Source organism: Sinocyclocheilus grahami, unplaced genomic scaffold (assembly GCF_001515645.1).
Source record: "Sinocyclocheilus grahami isolate Dianchi unplaced genomic scaffold, SAMN03320097.WGS_v1.1 scaffold415.1, whole genome shotgun sequence".
Taxonomy (NCBI): Eukaryota; Metazoa; Chordata; class Actinopteri; order Cypriniformes; family Cyprinidae; genus Sinocyclocheilus; species Sinocyclocheilus grahami.
This window is the reverse complement of record NW_015505594.1, coordinates 599,273-614,220: the sequence shown is the minus strand read 5'-3', so window position 1 is coordinate 614,220 and position 14,948 is coordinate 599,273. Positions and strand designations below refer to the sequence as shown.

At 35.9% G+C, this 14,948-nt stretch overlaps 1 long non-coding RNA gene across 2 annotated transcripts in view; it reads right to left on the bottom strand.

Annotated features, from left to right (window-relative positions):
- Nucleotides 1–5,844: 5,844 nt before the first annotated feature.
- The window catches only part of LOC107551130 (uncharacterized), a 12,437-nt gene continuing 3,333 nt past the window's right edge, over nucleotides 5,845–14,948 (bottom strand). For both annotated transcript variants that reach the window (XR_001604735.1, XR_001604736.1), the window contains exons 2-3: nucleotides 12,789–12,868; nucleotides 5,845–6,094 (exon numbers count right to left, since the gene is read on the bottom strand). This is a non-coding gene — a long non-coding RNA (uncharacterized lncRNA). The remainder of the gene's footprint in view (nucleotides 6,095–12,788; nucleotides 12,869–14,948) is intronic.

The window sequence follows — 14,948 nt, the reverse complement described above, 5'->3', positions numbered from 1 at the left end:
GAATGCCTGGAATTTTGAGTTTTAATAGACTAATAAATCAACGTGCGTGCACTCTGTGTGTGATTTGGTGATATAGCCTACTTGATAATGTCAGATCGCACATCATTACAACAACACTTACCATATTATCGCAGACGATGCTGTATCGCACGCCCCAGACTCGACTTGAGTGGAAAATTAATCATCCACGGTTGTGCGCGCTCTTGTTTGCACATGAGCAAAGGTGTTTTTAGGAGTCTACCTTGCAAACGCTAGACCACTGATTCATCAAACCTGCTTTCCTGCAGTCTGTGTTCTTCTGACTTCTGACTAATTTTTAGTAAGTAACTAATATGCTTCGGGGAAATGTATCGGAGTAAAAGTATACATTTTAATTAGGAAATGTAGTGGAGTAAAAGTAAAAGTTGGCTGAAATATAAAAAGTAAAGTAAAGTACAGATACTCCCCAAAAATACTTAAGTACTGTATAAGTATTATTATTTGTTACATTACACCACTGGGAACCTGTACGCCTAGTGTATATGTGGGTGTTCTCAAGTTACTGTAAGGGAAATATTTTATCAGGTTAATTTAATCATTAGTTATTTTACATTTTCACAGTCACTAAATTACATTGACTGAAAAATTTGTGTGCTCTCAAGGGAATTGCATGTTGCTGTTCTTGTACACAACGTGCATTTAATTTAGGTAAATAGAGTGTAAAGAACTATAGGTGAGAGAATATCTCAGTATAAAAATGTACTCAGAATCAGATAACTGATATTGTGAAGAAATAATCTCTTTAGTAAAGAAGGACGACATGTTATACATGCATACTGAGTCTGTGAAGAAGAGCGACAATATTGAAACGTCCTGCTCGCCCTCATTATACTGAAATACTGGCTCATTTAGAGGACCTATTTTTTATGCAGCTAAAATGAACTTTTTTTCTGGAGGAGCAGATGAATGTAGTCTCATTTATTAGACTGTTTATCAGTTTTGGGGGCATGAAATAATGAGGCAGGCAGATTTGCCGGTTTGTTTTACTGAAAAAGTGACTGGAGTGACAGCTGACTATATTGGGTCATAAGTAATTTTTATTGTTTACTGTATTTGCATGAGTGGATTTATATTAGCAGGCGTTAGGGAGATGGAATGAGAAACATTTGTCTTAGAAGTGCATTATTACGTCTTAAATAGATATTAGGATATAGGATTTGCTCCGGCTTTCACAAAGAGATGCTAAACAGCGAGAGTTACTGTTCAATTACAAGAATTGACTTCTTGTAACTAATTACTGAACTTTCTCTCTTGTGCACACATACTGAGACACATTATATAATTTTTCCTGTGGCTTCAATTAATCAGCTGTGGCTGCTGCTGTATTATAGAACAATATTTGTGAACTTAGGTCAGAAACATGAAGACATCTTTGTCTGAACAGCTCAACTTGTAGTACATACTAAAACTGTTTATATCCTCAGAGGAATTTAATGAGAACCATTCATGTGCACGCAAGACGAGCACTTTTACAGAACTTAAGATTAATTGAGCACTTCACTGACAATTCTTCTCCTTTTTAATCATCTTATCAGAGTCATGTGTCAGATACCTAATAATGCAACCAGTCTGGGTTACAGTGATTTAAACACTTTCTCTTTCATGCCTTGATTCCCGTCAATGAGTTCTCTCCATTTGGCAAAGCCAAATTAAAGGGCAGCAGAGTGTAATGGGAATGGGTACATGACGTTAAAGGATGGAAAGAGCTCAGATGCAGGCATCCTCTGATGCATCGACACACAAAATTGGTTCTTTTGCCTTGTTTTCAGGCATCTGACAGCTCACCAATTGGCTAATGTGCTGCATGTAAGTGTGGAGATGGAACCTGCCAGTGGGGGGGCCTCTAAGTGGGAGGTTGTATTGGAAACGAATGTGCTTGCAAGAGCACAAGGGGACGTTCTTTGTGAGTTTGAGCTTAATGGTTATGCTTAAGCAGCAAACATGTCACAAAAATCCCAGAAGCAATGCTGTCAAGCATCTGACTTTGCCTCAGAAGTAAATTTGTAATGATTTCTTTTGAATTTTTTTATTTCTTTTTGAGTTTTTTTTTTTTTTGTCATAATGGGCCACCTTGTACAGAAGAGTTTATCCTGACCAATGTATCAACGTCATTTAGATAATTGCATTATCTTAGATTTTAAATGTCTAAGACGTTGAGGTATTTATCTGTATTGTATTGCAAAAACGAAGATTCTGTCGTCATTTACTCACCCTGATGTCCTTCCAAACCTGTAAGACTTACTTTCTTCTTCAAAACACAAAATAATGTAAAAAAAGAAGATAAAAAAATCATAATGGGCCACCTTGTACAGAAGAGTTTATCCTGACCAATGTATCAATGTCATTTAGATAATTGCATTATCTTAGATTTTAAATGTCTAAGACGTTGAGGTATTTATCTGTATTGTATTGCAAAAACGAAGATTCTGTCGTCATTTACTCACCCTGATGTCCTTCCAAACCTGTAAGACTTACTTTCTTCTTCAAAACACAAAATAATGTAAAAAAAGAAGATAAAAAATCATATTTTGAAGAAAGAAAGTCAGAAAAGTTTGGAATGGCACAAGGGTGAGTAAATGACATATTTTTCATCATTGTATAAACTGTCATTTTAAGTTATGAATATGTTTTGTAGTCTTGCACAAGCCACATATTTATATGCCCTCAATTGCTAATCTAAGTCTTAAGTATGTAAATTATGTTCTTTCCCCCTTTTTTCACCCTTATTCTTTCCACTCTGTATGAAAATTTGGACAAGAATCAATCAAATTGGCTACATTGGTTTCAGCATTAATTTCACAAGCAAACTTGCTGAATCATGTGCTTCTTCTGATCTGTGCGATGAGCAGCTTATGAAATGTTAATAGAAGGCCTTCTATATAAATTGAAGAAGCTCATGAATGATAGAGACCAAGCTTTTAACCTCCCTGAATGAGTGAACAATCTAGAATGTAAACATCTGTCATGTTGTGCCATGCAGTAATGGAGATTCACTGTTGATTCACATTAATGATTCTCTCTCTCTCTCTCTCTCTCCCTTTTTATCGACTATTGGGATGATCCTTGCATTAAGATTCAAGGTCTGTCATGATGGTTGCTGCCATCATTATAGATATAATTGTTAGGAGGAGAGAAGACCAAGTGCATGCACATGCTCAGTAGAAGTGTTTCTGATGGCAAGGACTATGCATGCCTGACAGTAGGCATTTGCAGAAATCTACCTCATTTCCTGAGATCTGGAGGGAGCATCAGCCCTCATTTACTTAGTTGGATGTGGTGTCAGACAGGATGAACCAACTCAAATCACTTCTCGCCTCATTTAGAGATCAGATGAGACAGGCACAGAATGGATGAATCTTAAGACCTTGAAGGCGCTCTGCAGGGAGGCACGTGGCTCCTCATATTGCCTGCTTATCTCTCAGAGACCCCCTCTGGAACTGGCAGACAAGGTTTAGCTGAAGAACAGCCTGAAAACAGGCTTAATTAGGCTTGCTTTGAGGACTTTTAACAATGGGGATATCGACAGTTGCAGTGGTAGTATGGATCCAGGTTTCCCGGCTTCTGCTTGGTGGATCTGTATCTATTTGTACTAAATTCCTTCCAGGTTTCACCCTCATCAAAGAAAACAAGTGCAATTGTATAACATATGTTTATGGAAAAATACTAGATATAGTTTTGAGGACAGCTTCCACACATAAGCATAAGATGGTCTATAACGATGCCCACTTTAAAACTTTCAACACTTAAAAAAAAGATAAACTCCCCTTTGTTCTTTTTAATTAGCAGAGCTTGCTGAGGCAAACATCACTATTACTATTACTCATAAGGCCAATTAGGGATTTGAAGAAAGCCCTTACCTTAGGTACTGCATGTAATTCGTCCCTGTTTGAACTACAGATGTTAATGGAACTTCAAATCATGTGGCTTGTTGAGGAGGGTTGGTGCTATTATTTTTTTTAAGCAATTGTATTACCGGCAAATGACAAAACAGCTGAAGTATTCATACAGACTTACATTGAAGAGGGTCCAAGCCTGGCGGGATGTTTTGATTTAAAAACAGCAATATTATTAAATATTATTATTTTAAATTTAAATTCAGTTAAAATAACTGTTTTCTATTTTAACATATTACACCAGTCTTCAGTGTCTTCAGAAATTCTTCTAATATCATTCTAATATGCTAACTTGGTGTTCAAGAAGCATTTCTTATAATCAGTTTCTTATTATTTTCATGATTCTTTGATGAATAAAGTTCAAAAGAACAGTATTTATATGAAACGGATGTATTATAGACATTATAAATGTCTTAACTGTCACTTTTGATCAATTGAATGCATCCTGACATAATACAAGTATTAATTTATTTTTAAAAAATCTTACTGACCAATTTTGAAAAAAAAGGTATTTGTAAAGAAAACATTTTAAATGAAGTCACATTGCAAATATACAGTAAATTTAGAACAGATATACAGTTGTGATTAACTCTTTACATGCCTATGGTAAAGTGGTAAAATATCTACTATAATATAATGAAATGTGTGATTTAAATGTTACTTGCAGAAGAAAAAAAACTGTACACACATTTTTGAATGGCTGTTAATGGATACAATTTTTGCTGTCAGTGGTTGTAGCTATGACATCTTCCAGCAGGGTCGTTGCTAACTATGAAGGTAAAACGGTAGCAAATCTGGAGAGCTTGTTGATTTGAATGTGAGAATTTGTCATATTAATATTTTATTTGTAGAGTGAAATTTACACTCACAGCTCTGATGTGAAAAGCTGAATCTTTTGATTTGCACACACAGACAATAATCAAAACATCTGTGTTTTGAATTCGAAGTTGCAGATTCATAGTTACAAATGTGTAAATATGACATTCAGGTAAATAAAATCACTGTGTAAAATAAAAAACTGTGTACAATATATTTATGTTTGCACTTTACTTTTGCACAGTTTCGCTGTACAACTTCAAGTCGGCACTTACAATCTCTCAGATCCGGCAGTACAAACTTTAAATCCTAGCGCTTTGACTTTTGGTACTCCTTTCGAGATATTCCTGTAGCAAAACTCACTTGTGCACTTGAAAATACAGATGCGAGAGAGCAGAACCGGGGTGGGAATTAAGTTATTTTATTGGTTGATGCCTGACCAATAACATTGGCTGGTTTCTTTGCGAAGCCATGCAACAGCAGCAGCCAGCGTGCAATTTTGGTAGGAAAGGCGGCTTTGGGAAAACAACTGTGCATGGCAGAAGACTGTGGAATCTATCAGCTCACCTAATGTACAATGCTGGCTGCTGGAAAACCGTGGTGGATCAGGATACTCACTCACCAACACAGACGATTCACGTCCTCCTGGCTCCCATCAGCACACTACACACACTACTGTAATGTAGGCCTAATGGTCTGTTTTACAGTAATATCTGTTCTAAAAAATTTTGACCCAGGAGCACGTCCTTCTTGGCAAAATCACGGGCACCACATTCTATTGGTATAGTCATGTGTGAACCGGTTTTTATCAGTAATCCTGTGATCACATGAGTCAGGGATTCCAGTGAGCTCAGGCATTAGTGCTAACGCTGTTAGGATTACTCACGACAGAGAAATGATTAAAGTGTTTGGAGAGAAACTGTTGCTGTATTCTGTAAATTTTTCTGAATTGCAGGGCACAATTTGAGCGTTTTCTCTGACCAGCATGTTAGACTGTAATGATCCTGCAATTTCTAAGCAGCCTCATAGTGCAAAATGCTATTTTTATTGAATCTAGACTTCAGAAAACGAACCAGTAATCTGCAGTGATGGCGTTATTTATGCTGAGACCACAGTGATCTTGAGCTTAAGATAAAAGCTTGTCTAAAGAGTCCCAGGTTGAATAAAAAAAGAGACTGGCAGGGCACATTGGCTTTCTGCTGGGATGCTGATGTGAAAGAGGGTAGACGTTTAATAAGGGTGAGGTGATCTAGGGATCACAAGGTTGAGTAACGGTCCTGCTGTAATTGGCCTATCCCAGCTCCTGTGTCAGCTGTAGAAGACTTCTGAGTAATGACTGATCCATACTGCAAAGGATGTGGAAACATGGAGGAGATATAGTAAGCTGTTGTTCCTGTTTCCCTCCATTACCCAGTTTAAAGTCAGTCGGAATAGATTTATATCTGGCTTTAAATTTGGTTTTCACTTTGGTTTTTCAGTTTAAGTAAAGATTTTACAAACTGCAATTTTCAAATTTTCTGGCAATGCTACAGGTAGAATATATGTAATAATAATAATTATTATTATATAATTATATAATAATAAATGTTTTTGAACAGCAAATCAGCATATTAGAAATCAGCATCTCCCTCTTGTTGTTTAAAACATATGAATGTCATTTTCTGTAGAACACAAAATAATATTTTGAAAAATGTGTTATTGTTTTGGACCCCACTGCCTTTCATTATATGGGCAAATATAGTTGAAATAGTCAAAATATCTTATGTGTTCCACAAGAAAAGAAAATCATACAGGTTTGTTATGACATGAGGGTGAATAAATAATGACTGCATTTTATTTTTTGTATAAACTGTCCCATTAAGCTGATCATTAGTAAGCATTGTTCCATTTGTAGAAAGGAAATTAGGTACACACACACTGACACTGACAAATTATTTCCATCTTGACTCAAAAAGCCCACAGTCAGGTACTTTTGCAGCTGTCTGTCTTTAAGCCACACTCGCTCAATATTAACTGACCCAGTGACAAGTGGAGGTCTGGATGTTAAGAATTGAGCTATTATATCCCACATCCAGACTCGCAGAGAGTCCAAACTCATTTTAATGGTAAGCAAAGGACTAATATTGAGGAAGGCAAAAGGTCCCTACTTTGGTCACCCCTCACCCTGAGTACACTAGCATACTGTTGAACCCACCCTCAACAACACCTCAACCTCTAAAGGTCAAGGCACTCTAGCTGACAGTTAAAACCTAGAGCTGATTTATAGACTGACAGAGAAGCCTTTACTGGTTTGGCTTTCACATTTTGTTTCTGCCACATTGCAAATTTTAACATATTGAAATATCTTCTTGAAATCAGTATGTTTAAACATTCATTCCTCCAGGTTTAAAAAGGTAAAAGATGTGAAGTTTCTAATTTATAAATGTACAAAAGCCTTCCTTTGTAGTTTTTTCTTTCAGTTCCTTCTACAGAAAACGATGGAAGCCTTTTTTAAACTCAGAGTAAAATTAAAAAGTTAAATGTGAGATACAGAGTTCTGGCATGAAACTCTAGATGGCGCAGTCCGATAGGTCTAACTCAGTCTGACCTAATGACATCATCACATGGCACAGCTGATAGGTTCTCTCCTGTATTGGTAGCCAATGAGCTCGCTGCTCAACATTCAAATATATGACTAGTGCTTGCGTAGCAGTTGCAGCTTGCTTCAGAACCCCTTCTCCTTCCCCAGCTCCACCTGTATAGATCTGCTACGAGGTGATTCATGTATGCTATATGGGGTTATTTCATGTATGTTATATTTGCAGCAGCTATATTTCTTACACGCTCACAGCAGCATGTTGTGGATGCATTGGCAGTAGCAAGTCTCTGTAATTGCTCTGCCGCAGCAGCAGTGTAGCAGATCTATTCCGCCAAGACCAAATACATTAACATTGTCATGTACATTAACATGCCAATCCCTCCGAGAGTTGTCATGACAGAAATAAAATGAGAAAGAAGATCGTAATTGTAAGATATAAGGTCACAATTATCTTACTATTTAAGACATTCAGAAAGATTTAGTTTAGTGGCTGAATTATTAGATTTTGTCCTCTTGATACTGAATATGTTGTACTTAATTGTCAATTAATCGCTGATTTTTAGTTTTATTTCTTAAGACATCTAAATAGTAATTTTGACATTACAGAGAATAACTTCTACAGGATTGGTGGGGGGGGGGGGATCCAATTTATATGCTTTAATTTGATTTTTTGCACCCCAGCAGGATGAGAACGAATCAACAGGGGGTAAATTCCTTGTGAAGGCACTGTATTTCAACCTTGAAAATCAGAGCTGTCTGTCACCGGGACTGAAATCAGACCAGTTTAACAGGCAAAAGTGACTAACATCAGACAAGCAATCAGCATTTAATCTGAAACAATATGTGGTATGACCATCATTGCATGCACCTGTTTTCCATTTCATGTATAAATTGAGCATTTCTCACTGAAATATGGAGCAAACTTCTTTACTGTGGTTCTCATCTACGGTACCTTATATGCTTTGTTTTAGGTTGGCTTTTCATGTTTAAAGTGGACTGTGCAAACTGTACAATTTGTATATTCCTTTACAATTGTTGATTGTCAGACAGTACGAACATGATCCCAGCTATTAGATATAACACACTGTGGGATCTTATTTGTCATTTACATCAGACTGTACGACAGTCAAGACTCGTTAAAAACAGACATCCGCAAAAAGACTTGGCCGGCGTTTTATATCATCAATCCATGACACGTTTGGTGACAGGGAGCCACACAGACAAGTGGAATTGAAATGGTGGCTAGAAAACAAAAACAGTCTCTAGCATTAACTTTAATCATGGCTTTTCTTGAAAGAAAAATTAAAAAAACAAAACAAAAACAAAGATGTGTTTGGAGCAAGTGGTGATTTGTTGTTGTCGCACTCATCGGTTCTACTAATGGTTCTTGATGTCTTGATATCATTGTAAGAGAAGTCACACTGCAGGACTGTGCCTCAAATTTTTGACACTGACAGAATTTCATTGGAGGTAAATTTTTATCAAAGTGGTCATTAATTGGCTGTCAGCAAATATGTGAAACAAGCAATCAAAGACTACAGATTGTCACCTAGGATCAGAGGAATCCTTTTGAATTTGCAAAAATTGTCTCAGATGGCTAAAATGTGGCTAAAATCATATAGTGTGAACCCAGCTTAAGAAAAGTCCATAAAAATACAGCCCATTGTATACCATGTTACCATGAAGGTACCAGGAATTTACCGTATGCTGATTTTTACAGGTGTTTTACCCATATTTTGAATTACACACTGCATTATGTTGTGTTTTAAGGTTGAAGGAAATATCCATAAACTTAATGATATTTATTTATTTAACTTAATTAGTTGGGGACACTTCATTTCCAACGTTATCGTTGACATAATTGCAAAGATATTATTTAAACTGAACTAAGCTGGATGTTGACATCACTGAATTCAATGATGAACTGTCTTTAACTGAAAAATTAGTGTTTACTATTGTCATTTTGCATTATTGACACTATTTTCCTAATTAATGCTGTTCAGTTGCTTTGTCACAATCTGTATTGTTAAAAGCGCTATATAAATAAAGGTGACTTGACTTGACTTGACTATTTTTTCTGTCAGGATATTCTCCTTTTATGGTTTTGTTTTCAAAAAATGTGTCTACAGATTCCCAATCTGTTTTCAAGTCTTAATCCGTTACCTTCGCCTGATATATTTAATTGGAATCAGCATGTGATTTCACAGCTGATCACGCACAGACCCCTTCAATGTTACTTGTTGGATCATTTTGTGGAGATTGCTGTGCATGTCATACCCCCGTTAATTTTACTGTGTTGCCTGCTGTGTGTACTGATGTTAGAGGTAATGTTGCATTTAAAAAGTTTCTTTTAAAAACTGTTTACCAGCTTTTAGTTTCCCATTCTTGGTTTTGTTCAAGCTGATGGATGGTTACCTCATGGGGATTTTATAATGTCTCTTCTAGTAGACATACAAAGAATAATGAAGCCATTAACTGGGAATCTTGTGCTGTTGTTCACCGTCTTTTTGCAACCTACAGTCGTGCATAATGTTTCAGTGGCTGAAATGGTCTGCTTATATGGCTGAAAAACTCATTTTCACCCAGTAGCAACTTTACATCAAACAATGTTGACTATTGTTGCAACTAACTCTGTAAATCCAGTGTGTGACTGGTTTAGAACAAGACCGCACTGTTCTAGTCTGAGGTCAAGGTGGTCTAAATTTAAAAAAGGTTGTGTTAGGAAAGCAGTTTCCTTCATTCACACCTTCATTGTGAACCATTTGTCCTTTGTGCTTGGATAAAGTAGTCTTTAAGTAGCTCTGCAACTTGGTGATGGCCTGAAAAATTAACTTTTAGTTTGACAAACTAAAATAGAGGTTACAAAGCATGTTCCCTTACTGTTAAGCTTCCTAGGTTGGTTTGTTCCCAGTGTGACATAGTCAAGTGAAACTGCCATGACTCTCACAATCAATTCTTATGAACATTCTGATAAAAGAAGTGCCTAAAAATCTCATCTTATTCAAAAGGTTTGCATATAAAATCTATTCCTTTTGTGAACGCAAGATTTGGATATTCAAAGCTGCAATTTAGTGTGATTACTGTAATTGCATCGGGTTCTCATTGAGCACAATGTTAAAAATGGCATTATCTCGAGCACAGTGGAGGCATGGCTGAAACAGCAATATATGTTGAAGATAATAGTGATATATAGTTTTAAACTGAGTCAGCAAGTTACAACGAGGACTGCTGCTTAAAATTGAGACATATATAATTCGAAATGCAATTCAAAAAGGAAATACAACAGCATGAAAATGTCCTGTTTTGAGTGATTACATTATAGCACAACACAAAGCAAACTGCCTGCCTGCCTGGAGAAATGATTCACTCATCAGCTAATCAGGCAGCTCGATATTGGCATAGGAGCAGTGTTGGGAAAGCAACTCATAATGTGGGTCAACTACAGTTAAATTACCCTTTTAAAAGGTAGTAAGTTACACGCTACTAACAAAATGTAGCTAACTACGCTGAAGCAATAATTGGAGTATTTGTCATTTCAGTACCTAAACTGTATATGAAGCAGTGTAATTCTACAATAAGATTATTTGTCTGATAAATATAACTTAATTTTACAGCAAATACAACTAATAAAAACAAGACAGCCTCATGTCTTAATATTTTTTTTTTTCAAAAAAATTGTTGTGTTCCACAGAAGAAATAAAGTAACGCAACATGAAGGTGAGGAATGATGACAGAATATAAATTTGAGTGAACTATCCTTTTAAATGCTGCTATGTGCCAATATTTGTTTCACTCCAATTAGTGTGAATTCTGTACTAATTTTTGTACTAAAATTTTATGCTTTAAATGTAACCCCTTTAACTAAGTTTTTGGCTCATAAAAATGCACGGGTTAAAATTAATCACTGAACCATTAAATTGATAATTTAATGTGAAAAAACTGGTTGACTCAATGAAGCAACGTATTAGAGAGACGTTTTGTGTTTAAAAGTTTGGGGAGGCAATACAATGTGATGAAAAATAATACAATTGAGCAATAATGCAGACTATACGGCTACTTTACTAAAAATAGTGTATTGACCAGAAAACTTTCACTACTTTGAAAAAAGATACAAATACAGACACTACTTTTTTTGTTAGCTACTTCCCAACACTGCTTAGGAGGTACAGAAATTTTCATTTCATTTCATATTGTTGCTCTTTTGTTAGTTTTGACTGCTTTTATTGTCCCCATTTGTAAGTCGCTTTGGATAAAAGCATCTGCTAAATGACTAAAATTTAAAATAATAAAACTTCATAGCTGTCAGGAAGAAAGTTAACATTACAAGGAAGCAAACTGAATAGAGCTCTACCAAATTTCCTTTAATGCTCCTAAGTGTCCCCACATCCTTCATATCCTCAAAGCATGTTTAACAGAGTGCAAGAGTTGAGCGACAGTCAGCGTCTCCTCTCTGACCTTGTACAGATAAGAAATTGGCTTTGCCTTTGCTGAGTGGAAGCTGAGAAGTGAAGCTTGTCCAAGTTTCCCTTCACAGGAAAGGACAAAATGTCACAGGTCACAATGACTCGTCTCTCACTCTCACAGCATTTCAGTTCCTGGTCAGAGTCCTGTGGCCGATTGATAAACTAATATGACATTTCTTTGGATCTCTGCCTCAGATCTAAACCAGCTGTGTATAATAGCAAAAGGTGTTAACATCGCTCAAAATATATGTTCTTTTATCAGGTTTATACTGTGGTGCAGAGTAATATTGAAAGGTGTAAAGTTAACACTACTGATAAGTATTTAATCTAGATAGTGCTTTTGATCTGACCACACAGAACCAACAGTATTATGCTTTAAATATGACCACCCTGCATTTTCAAAATCACTGTTCAATCTCAAGGTTTGAATTGATCCTATCTCTGCAACAGCAGCCAATGAAAGCAAAGCCTAGAGATATGAATGAGACAAAGGCTGGGGGAAAGACATGAGTAAACATGTCAACCACGATCTCTCTTCTTTATGTTTACTATCGAGGTCAGTAGGGCCACAGAGGCACAAAAGGCATGACTGTGGATGCATACAGCTGGTTTCCATGGTATCTGTACCATTTAGTTTACTTAATGAATGCTAGTAAAATGTTGAGTATGCTGTACCTCATTTTTCATTTTCTATATACCTACAGGTCCTCAGCAGTAATTGATCTGTGAGAGCATTTGTGCACAACAGCAGATGGGCAGTGCAGAACTGGCTGCAATGCATTCGATTAAGAAGGACTGGCAATGTCTGGTGCGGTCAGGAGGAGTATAGTACGTCTTGCACAGCCCTCTTTCATTAGCAATGCAGATGTGTGTTGCATAGAACTCTGTGAATTCTGTTTCGTGCAATGCGTTTTCAGCCATATAAAATGCAGATAGATAAATAAGAGGAGCAACATAATCACTCAAAAATGTTTTTGGTTCGAATGAGGCCTAATTTACCTGGAGATCTATTTATTAGCATAGCACTTCATCTCTATGGTAGTTGCTTGGCTGGTGCATGCAGTCCAGGAAAACATGACCTAGATAAAGAATAAAGATCACTGATTGAACATAGATAATTTTATAATTTTATTTTTTTTAAATTTATCTAGTCTGAATACACATCTATTTTGAATGGCCATCAATGACAAAATATGTTTTTTGTTCAAATAATGGTGTATTTTACCATCAGGGCTGAAACTGGCCAGTTGGTCGATATGTGGTTATATGGAGAAATTGAAAGAAAGAAAGAAAGAAAGAGAGAGAGAGAGAGAGAGAGAGAGAGAGAGAGAGAGAGGGAAAGAAAGAAAGAAAGTAAAAAAAAATTTAAGTTGTAAATAAAACAGATTACTGGAGTCCACTTTACAACAAAATACTATTTCAGTCGTTCTACTTTAAAATTTCATGTTTTTTTCAAGGTGTTATTTGCAATATCATTTTTAATTCATTGTGAAAATTGTTTCTACAATATTTTTTCCACTGTGAAAGAAGGAAAGCTGAAAGCTGTACCTAATATGTAAACTACAAACTACAAAAATACAAACATAATAAATTGTGTGCACTAAAAGGCAAAATAGGATCAATTGACCAATTTTGATTTCATGTTGACTTTTAAGCAATAGCTAATATAATTTTTTTTTTTAATTATTTAAAAAATGCATTTTAAAAATAACACATCGTAATTTAGATACTGAATTTCTGCATTTGTGTCTCAGTTCGTCATTATAAAAAACATGACACATTATCTATCTGGTTCAGGGATTGTTGGACTAATGTCGTTGGCCTGCATTCATTGCACAGCACTGGCTTATGAGAAGAAAACTGAAAGTTAAAAAACACTTTCCTCTTTGATTCTACAGACAATGAATGGTTGTAAATATTTAAATGTGCAGTGCAAAAAGAGTCAAACATGACTGACAGAAATGCAGTTTTTCCTGGCAATGTCATAAGGATATTCTGAAGAGCTTTGTCAGTTTCACAAAGGAGCACCGGCTACATTTCGTTTCTGTTGCCCCATATCAGTATGCCCTACACTGCACTTTGGAAATGCCATTGTGTATGTAAAAGTGCACACCATTACTTGGAAAATCAATGCTGTTTTAATAAAAGGCATGGTAAAAACAGTATGCCATTAAGGTGATTATTTCTGTGCCCTTGAGCACCACTTCTATAAATCTAGAGAAAATGTTTGTGATTTTGTTCATTTAAAAACAAAATTGATATGCAAACGCAGCCTTGATGAGCTTTTTGAATATCAGCTATAATGATATTTACAAGAATAATACCGTTGAAAACATGGCTGCTGCAGTCTTTCACTTTTGTTATCAAATGCAATTAAGCAAGTTTTTTGTACTCAGGCACAAAACAAGTGCACTCACATGATGCTATTGTAAATGCTCATCCATCTGAATGTCAGGCTAATGAAATGTTTAAGAATGAGAACTCTAGCTGAGTTTAAATTACTCAAAGAACTGAAAAAGATGGCATAAGAGCTCAGGCTGAGAAGATGAGGGTATAGACGGAGTGAGATAGAAGGGGGTTAGACGACAGCTGTTTGGAATCAGACAGAGGAAATTCACTCAAAGCATCAGATATTGAGATGCAGTATTCAGTGTTGCCTCTCAATGATTGAGACAGCACAACAGCAAGGTTGAAAAATAATTCCTGTTTTGAAACTGAATTGCATGCAATTATAGCCGTTGCTTACATTCACTATGCTGAAAATAAAAGAAAGGCCTTGAAAGAGTCTGAGACCATTTTTATCGTAGAATATGCACATTTTAAAAAGCTATAGAAGATATGATTTGCTTTTCCTGAGCTGTTCTTGATATATAATTTTAAAATAGCCAATGCCAATAGTTATGTGTTTGTAGATGTTTTCCTCTTTGCATGTAAAGAACATGTATAAAATAAAGCATTTACCCAGCTAACAAAAACATGTTCTAAGAAACTTTTGCTAACATTTACATCGTAAATGACTAAAATGTTATTTTGGAATTTTCTCTGAACATTCAAAAACAGTTTTTTATGTTTTTGGTTATGCAACATCAAGGGAACATTCCATTTGATCATTTTGCAATGTCCTCTGAACATGCTGAAAAAAGTAGAAACATTTAAAAA